The following is a 13,633-nucleotide window of genomic DNA, read 5'->3' as shown; positions in this document are numbered from 1 at the left end:
TTTAAGGTCTTTTGGCCTTAAAAGCTGTAAATATTTTGTTTTTATCAGTTTTAGTATAGCTATAATAGACTCCATGCCCAATGGAATACTAGGAATTTTGGCTAATTTGTTTGTCGCTGGAAAGGCATTGATCTGCAGTTCTTGAGACCTCTCAGGGAGGATCTCATCCCCGGAAGGAGCCAGTGTTAGCTCTGCTACAAGACAAGGATTCCATATGGTCGGAGGCCGATTTGGTTTGCTTGGTTGTGCCCAAAAGGATTCATGCATGCTGTTCAAATCTTCAAAGTTTGGTTAATGGCCCTCCACTGATCAAGGCTATCGCAAAGGAAAGCCCTTGGGAAAGCGGAAATAATCTATCAGGTGGCCAAAAGCACTCCAAAACAATCAAAAATCAAAAGCGCAGGCCTAGCAGTTCAAATGAGCGACAACCGTTCGATCTGGTCGATCAACGGTCCAGATCGCGTCGGCCTATCGCAATCGGAGGAGGCGGGTAGTGGTAGCGACATAAGATTTCGCTGATGAGCGATCGCCGATATCGCATTGGCATATCGCAGTGGAGGACTTACAAAGGGGGAGATGCAATCGCCGATGGGCCGGACCAGACATCCATACAACGCTGCATTTTATATTATATCGGGTCCGCGACGATATCGCTATCGGTCGGGGCTTTTAACATATGTATGTTTGCGATGCGATAACCCAGACCCGATGGCGCTATAAGTTATCTTTAATGAATTATCAGGTCCGGGGTGATTTCGTTTTTGGCATTTCGCTATCAGCAAAACCAAAGGGGCGGGCCTTTACCATTAGTTATGTGCCGATGCGATGGGCCGAACCCGATATCATTCAGCACTCCATTTTATAAACTTTCAAGCCCGCGCGGAGGCCATTTTCATTGATATTGGGCGCGTTTTCTGTGAATTTTTCAAATTTCAAGGAACAGAGGATCGACCGGCTACTATACGCGACTGCAATTAATTCACAACATGGCCGCATGGAAAGAGGACATGCCTTGGGCAGATAGCAGCAATTATCAGTCATGGACTTCGTCCATATTACACACCACCTGCTCCAAGGAGGACAGCAGAGCACCAGAGAGGGTCAAATCCATTTAAACATAGCCAGATATGTACCAGAGGCCCATTTCTAAATGTAAATGCGGTTGGTGACCATTTATGGGCTCCTCCACGCATAACTTAGAAGAGCAATCTTGTAAACCAATTGTGTATATACCCAGAACAGAGATGTAATGGATTGATGAGTGTTTGATGAATGAGAGCCTATTGTAGCCCTTTAACTTCTGGAGACTGTTAATACTATGAGACCTGCAGCTTCTGGTCTTGATTTCCATTAATACAAGCTTCTTTTGCTGTCACTTGCTCACTTTTCACTTCTGCTTCTTGTTCTAGGCTGTGCTTGCTTCCATTTGTTGATGTGCTGTTAATGTTTGATATCAGAGGGGCTGTCATCCCACCCCTGTATTATGATTTAGTGGCTCATTGAAATTGTTTGCAGGTGGTTGTTGTTCAAATAGCAGAGAGCTGTCATCCTCACTGTCTATTGAATAATAGTCATGCAGATCCTCTAACTGATTGCAACTGGCCATCACAGAGCTCTGTCCATCTGCTGGTGCAATCAGTCTTCTCCATTATCACCTTTACCTTAAACCGTGAGTAGTTGGTGGTTGAAAGCCTCGTAGTTTGGGGGTCTTCACCCATGCGTGGGGTAAATCATAGTAGGAGTGGTTATCTGGCTTAAAGGTGCTGCACATCTTCCATTTATCCATCATTTTATCCAACAAAAACTGTTGAATTTTTAATGTTCCTGAGCATCACTGATTTACAACCTAGGTGAGTTTCTTGGGGTGATAACAGACACCTATCTCTAAAGAGGAGCAGAAAAGAGAAAGATAATCAATGTATCCTATAGACTTTGACAATTCAGATGCAGAGTTCATTGTTTTAAAGGAAGAAGGACCCTAAGGCTACTCAAAAATAAGATTATCTAATTAATCCTCTGTTTAGATCTCAAATAATAACTATTCAGGATGAAACTACAGATGAAGGAAACACATAGCAACTAGCCACAATGATCTTATCAATGATACCTATTACTCCTCCTACTCAAGTAGAAGAAACAGTACAATTAATTACCGCTGAAGCAAATGTCCGAACTCCAGTATCCACTAGTTCACAGGTTTTTACTCAGCAGAGTATCTTTTCCAGATACAGAGAAATAAAGTTGAAGGATGAAGCTCTGAAGGCTTCTACTTACTTTGAGTTTTGGAAGCAAACAACCACACCCCAACATAGACTACTTTCTGCATTTGATGTAGAGAAAGGATAGTTCTAGATGATTTTCATGGAACCTCTTGTACCAGATCCCAGGAGTGTTGAAGACTATAAAGCCTCCACATTTTCCATGGACACTAAGAAAATACATGAAATAGATCATATTGATCTACATAAGCAGACAGGGGAGCTCACTTTTTATCACTCACTAGCTCAGCCATGATTGTTTCTAAGTTACAGTCATCTTTAAATAATATGAACTCTCAATTAAAGATTAAAAAAATGTCTTCATTTGCAAAGGATAATAGAATCAAATCTTTGGAGGATTTGGTCATAAAGTTATGACATGATTCTAAAGATGTTAAAGTAGCAGAAGAACTAATGAAAAATAAGGAAGCAAATATCCAAGCATTGAGGAAGCACTTGAAGTTGCCCTCCACAGATCATCCTCAAGCTAAAGATGTTGTAAATATAGAGCTGGAAAAAGTTAGAAAATTTGTTATAGTAGTGGAGTAGAATGCAAAGATACAGAAGATGGAGCAGGCTATGGAAACACCGTTGAAAGAAAAACAACAGTGGGAAGTAGCAGGAGTATTGACATCGAGTGCATGTACAGAAGCAAAAACTTCAACAAGGACTACAGTTTCAAAGCCCACAAAAGAGCTTGCTAGAGTTCTAGATGAATTATCAATTGTTCAAATAGAAAAGGATAAATTGTCAGCAAAATTGGCTAAGACAGGGAGAATAAACTCAAAACTGACAATGCATATTCATCAGAATTGTAGAAAAATTATAGACTTAGGCAATAGGTGCAGAAATATGAAGATCAATCTTGTATAATCCAAATGCTAGCTAAGGCTAAAAATAATATCTGGCAAAATGTAAATGGTAATATAACAAATATGTGGCCTTCCATACAAATTATTTTTTAACATGAGGAACTTGTACATAGAGTTAAGGAAAACATAGAAAACACAAAGGTGGATTTGGAACACAGGCCGGAGGAAGCACAAAACATCATCAAGCTACTGAATTCCAAAATTAAGGAGGATATTGAAAACCTTAATATTCTAGACAGAACAACAATAATCATCGAGGTCAAGAGGGTCTTGACAAAAAAGAATCTGATGATACTTAGAAAACAAATGCAAGGATCTTGAATTGCAGATCAAGAGATTCTATAGGAAATTCATTGTGTTGCGGGAAAAGGGCTTGCCTACACTCAAAAATTCTAATGGAAAATTGACCCCATTAGAAAATTAACAATAATGGTTGTGTAACATAGGTACTTATGCCTCCAATTTGCAAAAGCCAAAGGTGTTATCAGTGGTGAAGCCTTCATACAGGGAATACAAATTGATTTGAATATCCAACACGAAGTCTACCACCTTTTTGTAAATAAACCTACTTTTGACACTTACACTGAGGTGGATGAAAGATTCAACAATATGATTGGATTTTCTATCCCAAGTGAAGAAAGGTGGGACCGACTACTAGAATTGGTCGAATGAAGTGTAAATGCAGTTCAGGATTTTCAGTATGAAAGGAACAAAATTTCTAGAAAAGCAACAACAATCATCACCATATTCGTACACAGCCTCAACAATGCAACATTTTCCAAGAGAGTTTCCTTTTTCTCCTCTATATTTAGAATATCTGTGTTTGTTAAAACAAATATTATTTTGTCAATGTATTTTAGTTTGGAATCCGATCTTAGATGTAATATTTTCTTTAAGTACTTAGAAATAAGACTTAGAAATGGTTGAACCATTGTGATAGGCTTTTGAGAAAACTTGGATCCTTTAAGGTTATTTATGAAATAATAAAAGAATTACAGATTCATTTCAAAACAAATTGTGTTCTTGTAAGTTTTCTTTGTTATTATTTTCACTCTGTTTTCTGCATATGTTTTGAAGTTCATGGGAGTTTTGGGTAAGATAATATTGAGTTTCAATATGTCTGAAATCCCCCATGAAGTTATAATCTATTACATAGATTGGTTAATCAAATAGTTTGTTTGATTTAACTCCTCTACATCAATAAATTGTCATCTTCCCTTAAATATTTTAACATATATTGTTTGGTTGTAAAATAATTTTGCTTGCATCCACTATATATGATGGTTAGATAATTTGTTTGATGTTTAACAAATCATATGGTTTCTAAAGTTTCAACCTTGCACATCTAAATCAAAGCTAAATTAATGTTTAGAAGAATCTAAGAGTTGCACCTATTTAAGCAGTGTAGAGCTTTGGTAATCCAAAAAACTTTAAAAACCAGCAAAACATTTTAGATGCTCTGGGATAATTCCTAACCTAGAATTCTCTATAGAGGTACAACATCATATTGGCGTTGTTGCAGGGGAAAGAAATTCTTGAATTATTTTCCCTCAGACAACGATTAAACCTTTTAACAATGATCAAAAGGTTGGTAGGTTAAAATCATTCACCCGACAATTCCACGAAAATTAAACCGGCTTCATGTAGACACCTAGGTCTCTCTCAGATCCACAACTTTATTCTCCATTATCAAATCTTGAGAGACTGACAAGAATTGCTTCTGCAAGACAAAGACTAGAAGCTTGTGCTTTTTCTTGTGTAATTCATCCATATGAAATTGTTTCTAAAATTGATCCTTTTAGACTTATTCCAATTCCTCTTGAACTATCAGATTTACCACCAACAGTGTTAGAACTACTATTTAAAGGAATTGATTTGCAGTCAACTCTCCTTGTTTATCAGTTAGAATCTTATCATATTCCTGAACCTCTTTTAGAATCTCCTAAATAAAAAAAAAGAATTAGGTCTGGAATTACCAGAATAAAACCTAGTGACTTTATTTCTTCAGTAATTCACACTTATCCATCTACTTTTGTTAGCTTTGAGGACAACTTTTTTGTTTACACAAATCCTTTGTTTGATAATGAAGGAAAGTTTGGTCCTGAAGGACAGAAATTAGTCATACAAACAACAAGAAAAATAAAAACTTCCATAAATTCTTCTAGCCTATCTTCACCCCTTACAACTCCCAAAAGCTCAACCTCATCCCCTTCATCATCTTCATCTTCTAAAAGCTCATCCTCATCTTCATCATTTAGGATCGTTATGCAGCCTTAGTTCTTCCCAATCATCTAAATAATTTCCGAGATGGATATCTGAAGCACTTACCTAGATTCAATGGTGAAATTGGTTTGTCTGCTGAAGACCATCTCTCTGTTTTCTTAGACTTTGCTGATAACATGAATATAGATAATGAAGATGTCTACATGAGATTGTTTGTTCAATCTCTTGAAGGAAACTTTAGGATTTGGTTTTGACAACTACGAGATAATTCTATCCCTTCTTGGAATGAATTAGTTACTATTTTTAAAAACCAATGGGTTGTTAAAAAAGATCTAGTCTACTATGTGATTGAATTTGATGATCTAAAAAGAAACCCTGGTGAACCTGTGGCTAATTTTATAAAACGATTTAACAAAATTTACAATAAAATGCCCCCAGACTGTAAACCACCAGTAACTGCTGCCAAAGTCAAGTTCTCTAAAGGATTTGATGATGATTTTGTAGTTATGCTCAGAGAAAGAACTTTTGTAACCCTAGCAGACATGTAGACCAATGCTATTGAGGTTGAGGCAAATAGATCAACCTCAGCCAAACTTAAAGCAAAGGCTGAAAAAGCTAAAAGGAAAATGAAAGCTAGGGAAGAAGGGGGTTCTTCTTCTAAAAGAAACACTGAGGATAACAAAATTGATGAAATTACTTCCTTAGAAATATTTCAAATAGGATTTCAAAGATTTAAACACAACCTAGAGTAGTTCAACAAACATCAAACAAACCTCAGGCTCAGTACAAAAGACCTTTCTAACCCAGATTTTACAAAGACCCAACCCTGATCAATAAATTCAACAACCGTTCATGATTGATGATCAAGAACCCGAAGAAACTGGACCATTAGTTACTAATGACATAAATTATTTCGATGATCAATCACAGAAGAATTCTATAATTCCAGTTTCCCATAATCAAGCTTTAATTCAAAATCAAGGAACTTCACATGTTTCTAAATATCAAGCATTTTCAGAGTTTTTAATAGCTTAATTAAATACAAGGTATTATTTGAGGCCTAAACACACCCTAGTAGGTCAACCAAGAATGTTACAATCAATGAGGCTCCAAAAAAAATTATTGAAACTCAAACAACTATAATTGAGCCATTAACTCAACCTAATGAACATAATGCTTTTGAAAAAACCATTCCAACAATTTTCAATGTAGAAAAAGAGTTAGAGAGAGTCAAAATCTCTGTTCCACTGTCTGAACTCTCTAAAAACTCAAGATACAAAAACGAAGTATCAAAGTGGATCCAATCCTCGAGTATAGATGTTGACGGTGACGTGATCAATTTACATGATGAAAAACCATCAGTGGTTTTTAGTCCTAGTTTTGATATGATTGATGAGAATGTTCCTCCCTTTTATGTCACTCTCAAAGTTCATGATTTTCTTCTATACAACTGTATGTTAGACTTAGGGGCCTCTCATAACTTGATGCCCAAAGTAATCATGGATCAATTTCAATTAAAAATTACCAGACCTTACCATGATTTGTACACCTTTGACTCCAAGAAAGTTCCTTGTCTCAGATTGATAAAAGACCTAGTTGTAACTTTAGCACAAATCCCTGTGAAAAGTGTAGTACTAGAAATTTTAGTCACATATATCCCTCCCAAATTTGGAATGTTGTTATCAAGATCATGCTGTGCCAAATTAGGGGGAAATCTGCAGATGGATATGTCTTATGCTACAATTCTTGTATCTCGGGTGAACATCTTAGGTTATACAGAGAGGTAAAATTCATTAACACTGTTTGAAGCGCTGATTAAGAAATTAATCATATGATTTATGCTATTGATAAGGATTTTGGATGCTTCGCATTGTCATCTAATGATCTCCAAAATTCTCAGCTTAACATTGAAAAGATTGTGAACGAACCTAAATGTATAAAAATTGACTTGTAGAAGTTATACATCGATGAGGCTATTTCTAAAGATGGGGTTGGAGCAAGAATTGTGCTAATATATCTAAATAAAGAAAACATAACCCAATCTTTTAAGTTATACTTCGATGTTATGAGTACCGTAGCAGAATATGAAGCCCTGCTTTTAGGCCTTGAGTAAGCTAAAAGTCTAAAAGTTCAAAATTTAAGTGTTTTTAGTGACTCAAAATTAATCGTAAAACAAGTAAGGAATCTATGCCAAGCAAAACATCCTAGGCTTAGATCTTACCGAAATGAGGTATGGGATTCTATAGAAAACTATTTCCAAGCTTTTAACATCACAACAATCCCAAGAGATGAGAACATTTATGCAATGCCTTTAGTAGTTTCTGCAAGCTTCTTTAAAACTCCTAATCCAATGAAACTCCAATATCAAATACAGGTAGATTATAGGCCTTCAATCCCTTGTAATCTTAAACACTGGCAAGTGTTTGAAGATGATGAACAATTGAAGAGTTACCTGCAGGCAGTTGATGATTTCTCAACCTTGCAAATTGAGGAAGAACAAATTATTGATCATAAATCAACTCATGAAAATGAATCCTCACATTCGAATAACAAGATAGTTGATCATAATATCCTCCAATTTCCAAACAATTTCATTCCCTAGGGTCTAATCCCTCTTGAAAGGCTTTTTTATCATAATGATGTTTTGAAAAGTCCGTTATTAAACACATCACAAGAGGATGTAGAAGACTATAACATTGGAACTAATGAAAAAAACGAAAATGTGAAAATTTCAGTATCCTTACCTAAGGATATAAAATACAAGTATATCAATCTCTTAAAGCATTATAAAGATGTATTTGCGTGGTCCTATGATGAGCTCAAAAATTATGATACAAATCTTATTGAGCATAAAATCCCTTTAAAACCAAAAGCCAAACCATTCCAGCGGAAATTAAGAAGAATTAATCCAATTTTACTTCCAACCATAGAGAGAACTAAAGAAGTTGTTGGATGCCAATATTATTGTTCATATTATACATTCTGAGTGGATTGTAAATTTAGTTCCTGTAAGAAAAAGGAATGGTGAAATTAGACTATGTGTGGATTTTAGGAATCTAAACAAATCATCCTTAAAAGACAATTATCCATTGCCTAAAATGGATCAATTACTGCAAAGAGATTTAGGTTATAATATAATTTCTATGCTAGATGGTTTATCTAGATACAACCAAATTTTGGTAGCTCTAGAAGATAGAGAGAAAACAACATTCACCACTCGCTCGGGTACATTCATGTATGCTAGGATGCCATTTGGTTTAACCAATGCAGGAGCAACATTTCAAAGAGCAATGTATTTAACTTTTGTTGGAAAAATCAATAAGTTTATTGTTATTTATCTGAATTATCTAACTATGTTTTCAAACTCTGATGAAAAACACTTAAAGAAATTGAGAAAGGTTTTTGATAGGTGGAGAAAATTCATAATCTTGCTCAACCCAAAGAAATCTTTGTTTGCCATAAAAGAAAGAAATTTAGTAGGCTACATCATCTGAAAAGGAGGAGTGCTGATTGATCTAAAGCGAGTCTTAGCTATTGAGGTAATTGTTCTCCTAAGAACAAAAGGAAATTCAAGATTTTTAGGAAAGATTAATTTTCTAAGGAGATTTATATCAAACTATGCTGAAATTGTTAAAGATACTATTGATATGTTGAATAAAGATCTTGATTTTAAATGGAAAGTGCAGGCTAGATATGCATTTACACAAATTAAAAAGGCTATTTATGAAGCCTCGATACCAACCAACTTTGATTATACAAAACCTTTCAACATTTTTTCTTTTGCCTCTGATACCACTTTAGCTATTGTTTTACTACAAAAAAATGATAACCAAGATGAACAACCAATTTCCCTATTTAGTAAAGATATGAGAGATGGAGAGCTAAAATATGATATTATTGAAAAACAGACCTATGCCCTTGTACAAGCTCTAAAAGCTTTCAGAACTTATGTCCTTCATTCCCCTATTACTGCCTATGTCCCAAACAATGTTGTCAAAACTGTTTGACCCAACCTGATACAGATGGTAAGAGAAGGAGATGGATAGCTAAAATTATTGAATTTGATCTAGACATCAAATCCACTAAGTTGGTAAAAGGATAGAGCTTAGCCAAGCTCTTGGTTGAAGCTAACTGTAAAGTTTTTGGAGTAAACACTATCATGCAGGTATAAGGAGAGAAGAATCCACAAGAACCGTCTTCAGGTTCAGGAGAGAAGATTTTCCAGGTTCAGGAGAGAAGAATCCACAAGAACCTTCTTCTTCTATAGATTCAATTCCTCTTCGACTTCACATTGAGGAAAAATTCTTGTTATTTGAATGGTATGCTGATATTTTAAACTTTCTTCATGATTTTTAATATCCTCCTGGTTTCACAAACAATCAATGCAAAACTCTTAAATTCAAGGCTATGAAGTATTGTATTATCAATGTTAACTTGTATTGGAAAGATCCTTTAAATATCTTACTTCTATGCTTGACTAAGAGAGAAACATAATGTGGTATAGATCAATTTCATGAAGGAATATGTGGGGATCATTATCCTTGGTGAGCAACAACACACAATATTTTGAGAGCAGGTTTCTTTTGGCCAAAGTTGTTTTCACAAGTTAGAGAAAAGGTGAGAAGCTGCATTCCATGTTAGATTTTTGCTGGTAAACAAAGATTAACAATCCCCTGTGTTACAGTTTTTATTCAGGCACCTTTCTTACAATGGGGACTAGATTTCATTGGAGAGATACATCCAACAATTGACACAGATGGATCTTAACTGCCACAAATTATTTTACAAAGTGGGTAGAAGCTATCTCGGTAAAAAATTCTACAGATATTGTTGTCATTAAATTTATTGAGGAAAATATATTATCTATATTTGGGTGTCCTCAGCAGATAGTCACATATAATGCACAAGCATTTAGTAGTGTTAAATGATAGAATTTTACCAGAAATATTAGATCCTATTGCATCATTCTACTCCATACTACCCCTAAGGAAATGGATTGGCAGATTCATCCAATAAGAGTTTATTAAAGGTGATAAAAAAAATGTACTTTCAGATCATAAAAGAAATTTAGAAAGTCATCTTAAGTATGCAGTTTGGGCCAACACAATTTCACCCAAAAGATCCACAAGTAAATCCCCTTTTCAACTTGTCTATGGCATTGAGGCTATTCTTCCTACACAGTTAGCTTTCCCTGTCATGAAATTTTTACAAGAGACAAATGAAGAACCTGATGATTTTTCTAGAAGAATTAATCAAATTATAGAATTGAATGAAGATAGAGATTAAGTTTAGTACAACTTCGTCAATACCAAAACAAGATGAAAACTTTGTTTGATAGGAAATCTAGTGAGAGATTTTAGAGAAGGAGATTTAGTTTTGAAATGGGATGCTCGAAGTGAAGAAAAGGGAAAACATGGTAAATTTGATAATCTTTGGCTGGGGCCATTCAACATTTCAGAGGTTAAAGGACACAATACTTTCATTTTGCGAAATCTGGAAGGAGCATACTCTACATTGCTTGTCAATGGACAATATCTCAAACACTATGTTTAGTACTAAAAGATGTTAAAACCATAATTCGTTATACATTTCCATTTTATTTACATTTTCATGGAAAGTGTGATTTTCACAACAAAGACTCCATAGCCCGAGGAGAAGGCACATGGATCTGCATGTTCTCTGCATCTCACAGGGAAAAACAGTGCCCAGATGGAGCCGATGTTGTAACATCATTATGCATTTTTACATTTATATGTCAAAAAATGAAAAAGAATATATATATATATATATATATGAAAAGGGATAAAACATGAATATGAAATCCCTAGAAAAAATAATTTTAGCGATGCACATTTAAATTCCACTATCAAATTCAGAAATATTAAATTTGTTTCTAAGTTAAACTTAGGATAATAAATTTTCATGTTTTTATCACATTTTATAAAGTTAAGATAAGACAAAATAATCTTGTCACATGCAAATAAAGTCTGCGCTAGAAGCAATGACTATGATTCACTCCATTGAGATCAATGGTAGATAAAACTTTTGCCCCCCCCACCCCACCCCCGGTGCTCCCGACAGTTAACATGAGGGTGGAGGGCGAGGGGGGGGGGGGTGTGGTAGGTGGGTGGCCCAAAAAGCGGTCTCCGCCCAAACTGCTAAAGCATACATGGTGAACGTTGAAGGATTTAGAGGGTTCACCTCCCAATACCATAAACCACCGACACCCCACCCCCGAAAAACCACTTCCGCTCCCACCGTTACCTCCTACCACTCGAATCTTGCCACCTGCCCTGCCACATCATCATCCTTCCATGCCACCTACCCGTTAGCATTCGAAATCTCCCATGAGATCTTATGAGCGTTACAACATTTATTCCTTCCATATACTCGTTTTTGTTAATTAATCCCCCACTCCAAAGACCTTTGATTGGTCGTTATGCACACGATTCACCTGATTATATAAAACCCTGTAATGCCAATTATTCAGTTCCTTTGCTAGCTATTTGATTCTAAAGAACTAAGAACTCTCTGCCGCCAACTGTTAGCTTTCAAAAGAAATTCTCCCAATGTAAAATTGACACCTTTTGCAGGTAGCCTCGTGTTTAAAAGTTTCTTCTATTTAAGCTTTCTTCTATCAAATTTTTTTGTCTAAATCTTCTTAGCATTTTCCTTATGTACCTGATTCTCTTTCATATAAGATGTCGAATCGTAAGGGAAAATGAAAGACCACAGAAAACAATCCACTTATTCTCGTAGTCTCGGATTTCGACAAATCCTCTTTAGTAGACACCCAACATAAAATCGCAGAAACCATTTTAGAATTTGACCTTTATGAGATACACAACTTTCCAAAGCAAAAATATCTAGACAAGAGCGATGAATTAAACATATGGGAATCCTTTCTCCCACAGTTCGTCTTCCCCCAGACTCATTTCTTCCCAAAATTCTTTGTCTAGTGTCACTTTAGGTATTTACCTAGTCAAAGGGCCATCATTTTCCAAAGTAATGAAGTTATCTTCTCTGTTTCTCATGAAAGCATCTGCCAGGCCCTATACATTAAATATGGACCTTCCCATCACCCTTTTTCTGTTGAAATCTTAATGGAATTATATAAAAAACTCACTTTCCCTTAGAGAGCCCAGATATTTGAAATTTTCCTTCCTGAGAATGCTGAGTTGCCTAGGACTAGTCACCCATATACAACTTCTATCCTTCCTTAGATGTCAAAGTAGGTCATTTCCATGGTAACTTGATTGATTGGATACTATAATGATCAGTGGGTAGATGAGATAATATTAGGATTTTTGTCCAATTTTGCAGTTGGTAAACAACCCTCTCTACTTTTAAATTGCAACCATTTTTTAGTCAATGAAATCCATGAGCAGTTGGTTAATTACAAAGTAGAAGGTGTTTTCAAATACCAGTCAGTCCTAGTTTATCTTGTGTTATATTAAAAAGCAGATAAATTAAAATTATCTTTACATAAAATTGATAGTGAAGGTAATCCTTGGCCAACCATTCACTGGACTTCTGTAGTTAGAAATAACTCAAAGGACTATTCCTATACCAATTTTGTTGACAGATTCTTGTATATTTCACTATGTTTGTTAAGAAACGATGCAATCCCAAGGATCTCTCCTAAGATTAAGAATTTTTTACACTTATTAGAGCAGGCCAAAGTGGGAGACTGGTATTTATACTAAAACTACACCAAAATCATAGTTTATGGATCAAAATTGCCTCCATACAGATTGCCAATTTTTGTACCTATCAGGATTTTTGCATTGGATCACGTTAAACATGGATGAAGTGCACTTTGTTTCCTACAATAAGAAGGCACAATTTAAACTTAAACACACATAAGACCATACATTATCAATACCTGAGCTGCTGCAAAAGAAATAGATGCAATATTGAGCCAAATGAAGTTCAAGCTCAACTTCTCATGGTCACATGATCCTCAGGGTATTATTTCTAAACTTATGTTGGAGCAGAAACACACCTCTTATGCACACACCCGAGACCTGAGATTGAGTAATATGCCAATCATGAAGAATGGATAGAAGGTACTTTACAGGTAGCCGAAGAACAACTGGTTACTCAGTCATCCATGAAGACACCTATTTCTAAAGAGGAGGAGCAGAAAAGAGAAACAAAACCATTGTCTCCTACAGACTCTGACAATTCAGACGCAAAGTTCATTATTTTTAAAAGGAAGAAGAAGGACCCTAAGGCTACTAGAAAATTAGATTCTCCAATTAATCCTCCGTTTAGATC

Source organism: Pinus tabuliformis, chromosome 8 (assembly GCF_031772625.1).
Source record: "Pinus tabuliformis cultivar Carrire ecotype Pingquan chromosome 8, CPIR1, whole genome shotgun sequence".
Lineage (NCBI taxonomy): Eukaryota > Viridiplantae > Streptophyta > Pinopsida > Pinales > Pinaceae > Pinus > Pinus tabuliformis.
This window is presented reverse-complemented; position numbering follows the sequence as displayed.